We start from the raw sequence: 12,598 nt of genomic DNA on the forward strand, positions 1-12,598 counted from the left end.
TATATATATATATATATATATATATATATATATATATACATATATGTAAATATATATACATATATGTAAATATATATACATATGCATTATATATATGTAAATGTGTATACATATGTATGTATATATACTGTATGTACACTTTCGTTGGTTCGAGCCCACGGGACGACGAACTTATTATCAACTAAAAAATTCGCCTTCGGTAACATATATGAAAATATGTTATTTCCGAGGTAGAGCAATTGGATATTAAAGGACGTTTGTAGCTTTATGCTTATATATATATATATATATATATATATATATATATATATATATATATATATATATATATATATGTATGTGTGTGTGTGTGTGTGTGTGTGTGTGTGTGTGTGTGTGTGTGTGTGTGTGTATATATGTGTGTGTGTGTGAGTAAAGCATGTGTATCACGTGTTCTTGTGAACGCAGTCAACCCCCTTGTAAAGAAAAGACCTCATGTTCAAGAAAATGTACTTAAATCATAATTCCATTATTTTTAGCAAGCATATTGTTCTGAATGTTTTCCTTTTTACCTATTTTCCATTACATAACTTTCTACCGTTAATTTCCAGTCCCATAGTCACGTATGAATAAAATGAAATAGAAGATTGTCCACAATGTTGAACAGTTAAAATCGACGAGGGAAAATTTTTTTCTATACAATAACAACAAGAAATGTAATAAAGCAGTCTTTAACTCCATAACCCCGTTACTTCTTTTACAAGGGTTCAGCAACCCACATAACATTCAGATGCCAGTGAGCCGACCCTTGGGAGTACTGGAAGTTACTGTATCTCTTAAGGTCGTCCTGACGCTGTCCAGCTTACTAATCAAGATAATCCGCAGGATGTTCGGGTCTTTGGCAGACTTGCTAGAGATCTCTCTCAGGTTGTAAAACCAAGAGGCGAAAGCATAAACTGGCAACTACATCTGGAAATCCCTGGAGAAGCTCAAGATTTGTATATATTTCGAGGCAGAGGCGGACCTTTCAGTCAGGTGAATACTTTCGTCGTTTCAGCAAAGGACCTGTCCAGTGGCAAGCATGATCTCCGCGAAAGCCATCGTGAGTATCTTTTAGTCTAAGAATTGTAAGATTTTATTGAGATTTTGTTAACAGCTATAGACAGGATTGCTCATAATTTTCTTTCCCTATATGCAAAATGCTTACTAACCGATCTCTTCTTTCTGTATTTCCCTTGACCTCCTTGTACTTCTTCCTAATGAACACCATATTCTTTGGAAGCTTTTATTTCAAGTCAATGGCTCCTGTGAGCTTGTTCCATATGAATAGGGTTTATCTTCTGAATAATAATAATAATAATAATAATAATAATAATAATAATAATAATAATAATAATAATAATAATAATAATAATAATAATAATAACAGGTTAACTTTCCTGATATACCTCCTCCACCAAGGAGGCTATGAGTTTAATCCGGTTGGCCTTCTCTTATTTCTGTTTGTTAGCAGGATTACCAAAAACGGTATGTTGGGTAATTCTACGAAAATTTTACCTAAGGTGAGATTCATGTCTGACAATAAGACAGGAGTACATCTCAGCAGTCTGCCTGGGTTTTGGAGTTCCTAACGCTCTCAGTAACTGTCATGTATTTTATTTCCAGCTTGTTTGCTTAAATAGTTTTCCACCAGTCATAACATTGTATTACAGTAGATATAGATATATATATATATATATATATATATATATATATATATATATATATATATATATATATATATATATATATATATATATATATATATATATATATATATATATATATATATATATATATATATATATATATATATATATATATATATATATATATATATATACGTTTAACCATTTCAACACAATCCCTTCGAGGTAATACACTTGCAAGTAGAAATTTCGAGATTTATTTGCTCTTTTCTGAAGAAACTGATAATGAATGCTAATGAGCAACAGAATATATTAAAAAAAAAGAGTTGAAAGACAATGATGTTGCGGACTTCTCACTAATTTATTAGTTACTCGTTACTTTTTATGAAGAAAATGTAATTCATATACGACTATCTACATTCTTTGACGTGTTGTAATTTGTTCACTTGTAAGATTGTCCATCGATTAATCCCAATTGAAACTAAATTTTATTGAAGAATATGATTATAAGAAAAAATATGTAATCTGCCTTTTATATTTAATTATGAGTAATTAAACAGTGAAAATCAGATTTTTCCTTCATTTTCCAGTTCTTACTGCTGGGGATATTTGCCATCCTGTATGCAGTCTCTGCTGCTCCAACTTTCGGATTCGGATTCTACCCTCGTTATAGATATGGATATTCTCCTTACGGATACGGATACGGACACGGATACGGACACGGTTACGGATATAACAATTACTACTGGTAAACAATATTCATTGCCCTAGTATTTTTTATGTTGTCCAAAAAATGAACTGTTGAATTGGAAATTGTGCATAATATTATAGGTAAGGTAACTATAAAGATATTGTTTCGCACACACACACACAAACATATATATATATATATATATATATATATATATATATATATATATATATATATATATATATATATATATATATATACAGTATATATATATACATTTACATATACATACACACACACAGACACACACATACACACATATATATATATATATATATATATATATATATATATATATATATATATATATATATATAAAGATAACTACCAAAAGAAAAGTGAAACAATGAAGTGGTTGCAAGGCCTTTCGACACGCAGTCCTGTACTTGTCTGCTAGTAAAGGACCATGCGTCGAAAGGCCGAGCAATCACTCCGTTGTTTCACTTTTCCTTCGTGGCATTTGCCTTTTATTTATATATTCATCACGTTACATATCTCTGTGATTCAGTTATGCATATATATATATATATATATATATATATATATATATATATATATATATATATATATATATATATATATATATAGTAAACATATGAGAATGCATCTGTCTATATACATATTCGGTCATAACCACTCGCAAATATTCATGCTCATTACTCTTAAATATTCTTGCATATTCTGTTACACATCTCTGTCCCACAGGCCTTCCTACTATAATCAAGGTGGCTCCTGGTGGTGGTGAAACTGCCATTAGAGATGAAATCTAGAAGAAGACTCATTGTAATAACAGGGAATTCTCAAGGTTTTCTTCTTCTGCCTCTCTTGAAGTGACATACGAGCTCCCAAAGATTTAGAATCCATTAATGCTATGTGAGGAAAGTTTTTATATAGAAAAATTTCCGTTATTTTGATGAACACGGCATTATCCTGTGGCATTAACAATAAAATATACTTCTTTTTCTAATTTGATTTTGTCGTTTCCTTATCCGAGATCAGCAGGTTAGTTGAGCAGTGAATTTTATTACTTTATTTTAGTCATGTCTCACTCAAGTTGTTTTGAGCATTACTACCACCGCCATCGCTGCAGTTGTCATTATGATTATTGTTATTATCTTTGTTGTTTCTGACTACGAGGTTGATGCTGCTGATGATGATGATGATGAAATAACCAAACCATAGATCTACCAGACAAGTTCGAAGCCTAAAAATCTAAAAGCTGATGCAAGCAATTCAAAAAGAGGATCCGTTATGGGCCACTAAGGTGGTTTATCAAGTTACAGTGTTAAACAGAAAGACGGGTGCTATTACAGCCAATTCGCAAAATAACTAGCCTTTTACTCAATAATCTTATGTTTAAGTTGATGACCGCAAAGAGACGGCTTGTGCTAGACAGTATTTCTTGGAGAAAATGTACCCTAATATTATTAAGCTGTTTTCATTGAGTTTTGTGAAAGGGAAAAGCAGTGCCATGGATCCAACTAGTTTAGTTTTGTAAATGAAAAGCTGTATACATTATTTAATTTTTTCCAAAATAAAGTGTATATATCACTGTACATTTTCTTTCTCTTTACTTTCCTCTGGGTCACAAAGGATTGAAATGTCCCAAACAGGGTCACTCACGAAAAAGTTTGAGAACCACTGGATTTGACACTAATATCTGTCATTTTTTTATATTTTATTTTTCACCCCTTCTTATCCCCCCTTCCTACCGGGGCTGAACTTGGACTTAAAGGGCATTGGGATTGTCTCTATTCGTCTCAGCAACCTCGAAAACTATGGATTTGGCACTAATATCTGTAGTTTTCAGTTACTTTACATGTCACCCCTTTCCCACCCCCACCCCATTTGGTGCCAGTGATGTCTTACCCCCACAGTATTCTTTTCCAGATAGTAAGTCATATGCATACCGAAATGAGGTATGATAAACCCATAAAGTTTATTTAGTTACTAAGTCTATGGGCAGGACCAGCCCCATTTCAAGGAAGCCCTTCCCACCCCCTCCCCACCCCCCACCTCCTTTGGTGCCCTTTGGTGCTAGTGATGTCTTAACCCCACAGTATTCTTTTCCAGATAGTCATATGTATACCAAGTTTTGTTGAAATTGCTCAATGCATTTCAGAGTTATGCTGGGACATGCCAACATACATATGCACACACATACATATGAGTACATCCATTTATATATATATATATATATATATATATATATATATATATATATATATATATATATGTGTATGTGTGTGTGTGTGTGTGTGTGTGTGTGTATGTATATACTAGACACCTGTGACCTGTTGGATCACTTAATGTTAAAATTTGGGGAGAGGAGGGTGAAGGGGATGGCAGGGGATGGCAGAGGATGGGAAGAGAGGGCAGAGATGGAAGGAAGGGGGAAAGGAAGTGGGAGGGGAGGGGAGGGCAGGGTGGAAGGGAAGGGAATGGGTATGGGTGAAGGGGAGGGGAGGAGGAGAGGAGGAATGAAGGGGGAAGGGGAGAGGGAGAAAGGCCACATATGACCCATTGAGTCACTTAATGGTGAAAATATTGGGAGTGCAGGGGAGGACAGGGGAAGGGGAGGACAGGGGAGGGGGAAAGGAGAGGGCATAGAGAGGAAGGGATGGGAAGGGGAGGGGAGGGGAGGGAGGTGGAAGGGCAGGGGAAGGGGAGTAGGAGTTTGAGGGGAGGGAGTGGGAGTGGGAGGGGAGGAGTGGGAGGAGTGGGAGGGGGAGGGGAGGGGGAGTGGGAGTGGAAGGGAAGGAGAGGGAGGGGGGAGGGTGAGGGATCAGGAGGGCAGGGGAATGGAGGGTGGAAGGGTTGTGGATGGGTGAAGGGGAGGGGGAGGGGGAGGGAATTTGCAGAGGAAGGGGAAAGGGAGAGGAGGGGGAAGGTAAGAGGTAAGGGGAGGGGTAGGAAGATCACCTGTGACCGGTTGCTGAATTAACCAGAGATAACTGGGCCTCAGTTATCTTCCGGAACCTGCTTAACATGGTCCAATACGGCACATTTGATCCTTATATCTGCCAGAGGAATGAATACTGAAGATTTTACAACAATAGGCAGCCTACTACCAACCACCAGAACTCCTCTCCTTCTACGTTCACTCAACCTTCTCCACCGACCGTCACCATAGGAAGATCAGCCCATCCCAAGGGACCCTGCTGAGACTGTGGAACTCCAGAGCACTATACTGCTGGATATCCTAGCTGCCCAAAACATATGCCCTCTACTAAGCATGTCAACCTGAATCTCTGTCTCCCACTACCTCAGGTACATCGAGGGGTTTTGCACCCCCTGGTCGCTCGTCAGCCATGCCTGACTCCAATTCTCTGCCAGTGCCACTTGAGAGCACTGAGCAGTGCCAAGCTCCATCTATCTCGGACGGAGCCCCTCTACTAACCTTAATCCCTGTGCCTGGCCTGAGTTAGTGCCAGTGCCGGATCCAAAACATGACATGGATCCTCCTACGGAAGATCCTCCAAACCTCACCGACTTGGTCATCTCCAATTGTGAGCCTCTGACCCCCGACATTTCTTCTTCCCCATAACTTTCATCTGCTGAGGATGACCCTCTGGCAGACCTTAATGTTACACCGTCTCTGGTCGACCAGGAACTGTCCGGCTGAGATGCAGATGCTGGTTCTACCCTTATGATGGTTGTTGCAGCAGCCGAAGTAGAAAACCAGCCCGTAACTACTAGGGTTACCCCTGATCCTGCTTCTAACGGCACTTCTGGCTTTTCCCCAGAGTCAGTGCCCTCATCACCTCCTAGGAATGGTGTAGCCAGACCTTAGAGGCCCCAAAGAAGAAGAAGGGGTGGAATAGATCCCAATTAACCAATAAGAGCCACAAGCTCTCCTTGGCACTTGTGTTCCATTGGCACAGTGCCGTTTCCATCTCAGAGTGATCCTGGCACCTACCCAGAGAAGGTAGCCTGCATGATCTATGCCCAAGTAGACTAACATATAACACCCTGGGCATTTTGTGATACTAACCCTGTTCATAACCTAATCCAAAACTATCCAATACTCAATCTGGTACACCCCCTGGCCACTTACCATAACTAACCCTTCAGGTTGCTCATGTCCAGTTTATTACTTGTATTATTCTGTAAAGCATTGCGTAACTTACAATTAATTACATTTAGTTAGGTCAGTGTCATTTAATTTAGTGCCAGAGCCATAGGATAGTAGCCTATGTCAAAGGATACATTTACCATGTACCCATTGCCTAGCAGTAGAGTTCCCCTGTCGTCAGAGACAGCCAGTAGAAGTCTGTAGATACTGTTGTATAGGTTAGGCTCTGCTGTAGTAAGTAAGTTAGAAAAATTAGTACCCCTCTTAGCAGTTAGGTAGGTCCATTTAGCTATTACAGTGCAAAAGCACAACTCATTTACTTAGCTAGGACCTTCATACCCTAAAGGGAGTGAATGCCTTTTTAAAGGGGGGAGCTCTTCCGTATTTTCAAAAATTCGTCTCTCAGGCATCAGCTTGAGTGGGAAATTAGCAGTGGGAAGGAGACACCATGACACATTTGAACAAAGGTAGGCCTACACACCCCCCCGATCGCCTGATTTAGGGGTGAACAATGCCGCTCCTTAGTACCTCCATCATGTGATTTGGGGTTAGGAAAATCGTTAAATTCACAAGGGCGAATGTCTTTTTAAAGGTGGACTACTATTTTTAACCTTAGGGACTTGGTTAAAAGGCTCTTACTGTATGAACCTATTACTGGCTTTGGGAACTGCTTTCAGATTCGACCTATGCCTTTGTGTTCAACTCAAAAATACCCCAAGATGCCGAGCAGTTCTTGGGCAAGCCGACGCTGTCAGACACATCTCTACCACACGAGAAAGCACACTCAAAGTGCCTCATCTTGCTCTCTTCATACTGGCATGACTGCAATTGCCAGAGTATCCACCAGATCTTGCAAGAGCTCTCTATAGAACAGGTTAAGGTACATCTGGGAATGCGATCCCTTGCCAGTTACTATCCCTTCTCATGAACTTCTCTCCATATTTTTATTATTTTCAAATTTTCACTCTCCTAAACAAAGGCCCCTTTGTTAAAGCAAACCTACCAACAAAGCAGCCCATGATTCGCCCCTAAGCTCCAATCAAATTAACTCAGTGATCAGAATTAGATTATTCCCTCCATAGTGTTACCAAGGACTAATTAAATTTAATTGATCATTTCCTCCAAGGTGTCTAGCTAATTTAGTGTGAGAAAACCCCCTTGTTTTGAATGCTAACCTGGAATTCTCTTCCAGAAATCCTGCTACTCTCCTCCCAAGTGGTCGGTCCCAGCCTTGTGAATCAATTCCACTGAGAAGTACTGCCATTTCTGATATAAGCAAGAATTACCTGAATCACCGTCCCAGGGCACCAATCCGTCCCCTACATACCATTGCGCCCAAGATAGCCTGAGCTTCCTTCCAGCCATAGTCACCCTTTTTATAATCAGAAATTTGCTACGCATGGCCTCATTTTATTTCACATTATATGTGCTTACTTGCTGTATCATCAGCCTTTTCAGATTAATTGATTGATTGCTTCATCTGTAAATAAATTCAGTTTAATGTAACTCGATACTCATTTCCCATGGCGACCTTCCACTCCCTGATTAATTACTGATGATTATGGTAAGTCATCCCTCTTTCCCATCCGTTTATTACATTCTGGGTGCTATCTGTTGGCCCCATAAGGCAGTTCATGATAAAAAAAATCCCTGTACATTCCTCCAACAGACCCCAGAATGTATGAATATATATATATATATATATATATATATATATATATATATATATATATATATATATATATATATATATATATATATATATGTGTGTGTGTGTGTGTGTGTGTGCATGTGCATGTGTGTGTATACATCTATATATATATATATATATATATATATATATATATATATATATATATATATATATATATATATATATATATATATATATATATATATATATATATATATATATATATATATATATATATATATATATATATATATATATATATAAATATATATATATATATATAATATTATATATATATATATATATATATATATATATACATTTATATATACATATATATTTTACCTAGGGAAATGTTTATCATGAGCCAGTTATAAACTCTAAATGAATGATTTATTTACTTACCTCAACGTTTTTATAGTATCTGACCGCTGCTGAATCAGGTAATCGTAAAAAACAAAGAAAATGAGGAATATAACTGAACAGAGGGCTTTACTTACAAGGCAGTTTTAAGCAAAACACTTTAGGGTAAGTTTAAGATTACGTGTATTTACATTATTTGAACAATCAGAAGATGAAGTGAACTAATCTGGCAGGTAAGGCCTAAGGGATTAATTATAACTATGCACACTTGAAGGTATATCTGTCAGTGTGGATTCACAAAGGGCAAGGCATATTCAAGGAAGAATTCTATGGCTAAAGATCCCTCTATAAACGGAGAGATTTATGAATTAAAGGCCAGTAAGGACACAGTAACATATGCATATGACAAGGTGGTGCACAGAGGGTACCAAGGATGCCTTGAACACACGATTTTACATAATTACTCAACACTGAAATTTACGTGACACTACCCCCAAAAAAGGTGAGGTTAATAAGGAAATACAGGCACTTAGAAATGAAAATAGGAAGTATAAGGCGAGAATTAAAACAGTGTGACTGAATGAAAGACCTTTGCAACGGACCACTAAACCTTATAGAAGAGGTGGCTTCAGTGTGGGTAATGGCAACAGAGGAGGGGTAAAAGGCTTCACTGGTAAGAATACTAAGGCCCCCTACAAGATAGGACCACATGGTAGAGGCACGGTGCTCTGAAGGAGGAGGAAATGTGACTCGCTCGCGTCCAGATTGGTCTCTAACTTTTCGTTCCTTCGGTCAGACTCTTTAAGAACTCGAGCCAGGGATTATGATGCTTTCTTTATGCAGATGGGATTAGTGTCGACCCTCTATGCATGCGCAGCGTCTGAATTGCAGGTCACCCCATGGTGAACCCATTACGGGAGCCATACCGCTCTCTTAATCTGGTTTACACTGCCTCTGGCCAGAAATTAATCTCCTCCTGGCCTTGTGTTCTGAAAAACAAAGGCTTCCCAGAGTCACATGTTGAAAGAGAGAAAGTGGAAGAGATATACAGAGTGTAATTAACAGATTTAAAGACGGGCTAATGTTCCTTTTGCCCTTCTGTGTCAGGTAGTGCTTAGCAATGCATTGTATTCTTACATCTGAGTTCTAAATTAAGTGTTTGGTAGCTTCGATGCCTGGGAAGATGTAGCAAAATATATATATATATATATATATATATATATATATATATATATATATATATATATATATATATATATATATATATATATATATATATATATATATATATATATATATATATATATATATATATATATATATATATATATATATATATATATATATATATATATATATATATATTATATATATATATATATATATATATATATATATATATATATATATATATATATATATATATATATATATATATATATATATATATATATATATATACATATATATATATATATATTTAAAGACACATATGCATTTCATAGCTTCAATGCTTTAAGATGTTATCGTGGAAGGTTTGGAGTCAGAGCGAACTAGGGCGAGAGATTTGATGTAAAATCTTTGTATTCAGCAAATAGTTTGATTCCTCAGCTCTCTGCGCGAGAAGCTCAGCAATGTTGGGGGTCAGGTGGTCTCCGAAGCGTTATGTATATTCGTGAGTACGTGCGTTACTTTGATCTGGATTATGCCAAAATCTGCCCTAAACATGAGTTTGATTGTTCATTAACATGATAGAACTGCAGTTGTCCAGTCATAGCTTTGGAGTGGTTCCAGGCTTTGAAAATCGGCAGATAAGGTAGAGTCTCAAATCTCTGTTTTTATGGGAGAAAATTGAACTTGTGATTTTTACCATGACTTTCTAATCATTATGAACTTTTGAACTGGTGTGGGAAATTTAATATGAATATTCATACCTCTTTCATATTATTATTTTGGTTGTGTTACGTTTGCCATATCTTGGCTATGCATTTTACACTTTCCATTATTGTGTTTTGTATTTCATATATTTTTGGGAGTTTTCTATCATGTTTAATTCTTTCGACAGATGTCTGTGGAATTGTGGTAGACTGTTTTTTTGACATGACTTTTATTTATTGATTTGTGAGTATGTGAGATTTTGGGGATTTCCAGGCTATTAGCCATAATGAGACTTCTTTAATCAGAAGGGTTTTGCAGTTTAGAGTTTAGTTATCTGACCTGATAATTCATTTATTATGCATTTTAATCTTTGCTTTGTTTTATTCATTTCTTGTTGGGTTATTTGAATAATAAACCTATTTTTTGTAAGAACGATTGTGTTTCTTTAAATAGTCCATTTAGTTACTTGTGAGAATGAGAGAGGTCTGGTGGATGAGCTTCGATAAACGATGAGAGAGAGAGAGAGATTCGCCGAGAGAGAGAGGGCCGAGAGAGAGAGAGAGAGAGAGAGAGAGAGAGAGAGAGAGAGAGAGAGAGAGGGAAAAATGAGTGTGATCATGGGTTGAACCTTTTCACGTCTTTTTCCTGAGGTCGGATCGCTAAGATCACGCTACGTACACTTCTAAAACAAGTGTTGATCTGTTCCCTGTAACATATATATATATATATATATATATATATATATATATATATATATATATATATATATATATATATATATATATATATATATATATATATATATATATATATATATATATATATATATATATATATATATATATATATATATATACACATGTATATACATATATATATATATATATATATATATATATATATAATATATATATATATATATATATATATATATATATATATATATATATATATATATATATATATATATATAAATAGATAGATAGATATATTGCTACATCTTCCCAAGCATCCAAAATACAAACACTTAATTTAAAACTCAGACTAAGAATACAATGCATTGCTTAACACTACCTGACACAACATGTAAAGGCAAAGATATATATATATATATATATATATATATATATATATATATATATATATATATATATATATATATATATATATATATATATATATATATATATATATATATATATATATATATATATATATATATATATATATATATATATATATATATATATATATATATATATATATATATATATATATATATATATATATATATATATATATATATATATATATATATATATATATATATATATATATTTATATATATTTATATATATATATATATATATATATATATATATATATATATATATATATATATATTCCTATGGAAAGGCCGTACAATGATGTGTTAGGAAAGTTGGAGAGAGAGAGAGAGAGAGAGAGAGAGAGAGAGAGAGAGAGAGAGAGAGAGAGAGAGAGAGAACAACAATTAAGCCTGGGTTGTTTTGCACCGAGAAGACTCGAAGTGCTGAATATGTAAACCACCTTACACAAACTCAAAACAGTGAGCGAGTGTATTGCACCCAGGGCCATAAAACCGATCATAAAATCTGGAAACTGTGGCCTCACGATTTAGCTTACTCAAGATTACTCAGCACCTTGTCAGAAGCAAACATTTCCAGCCATATCTATAACCCCGCCTTCAACAGGAGGCATTTACATGGAATTGGGGCTGGACAACACCCTCCAATCAAACATTCTAGGGAGGGGTCTTTTACACCCGCTCCTTAGATCATTTCCAATCAAATCCTCTAAGGAGAGATTTGAAAAACACCCACCAACGTCCTTCCCAATCAACTGTTCAATGGGGATGCCTTACAGATAAAATCTTCCAATGGGACACTGAAAAAGGAGGAGTTGGAGATTGCAAGAGACCCCAGGGGTTCCAGAGAAACAAGAAGCCAGGAGGACAGCATTCGACATCCACCAACTGGGAGAGACATATCTCCCATTGCTTTCGTGCTCCCAAACAGACTGAATTCAACTGTCTAACAAGAGTGATTACAATATCGTAACTGTAACCTAATTTGTAATTAAGTTTGTAGTTAACTTTCATCATTAAAGCAAAGAAACTACTGTCTCGTCTC

General features: G+C 35.7%; 1 long non-coding RNA gene across 1 annotated transcript; it reads left to right on the top strand.

Annotated features, from left to right (window-relative positions):
- The first annotated feature begins 940 nt into the window (after nt 1-940).
- Nucleotides 941-3,390, top strand: LOC136828593 (uncharacterized). Its single transcript, XR_010850118.1, has 3 exons — nt 941-1,081; nt 2,258-2,415; nt 3,124-3,390. It is a non-coding gene; the product is annotated as an uncharacterized lncRNA (long non-coding RNA).
- Nucleotides 3,391-12,598: the final 9,208 nt, after the last annotated feature.

This window comes from Macrobrachium rosenbergii, chromosome 3 (assembly GCF_040412425.1).
Source record: "Macrobrachium rosenbergii isolate ZJJX-2024 chromosome 3, ASM4041242v1, whole genome shotgun sequence".
NCBI lineage: Eukaryota > Metazoa > Arthropoda > Malacostraca > Decapoda > Palaemonidae > Macrobrachium > Macrobrachium rosenbergii.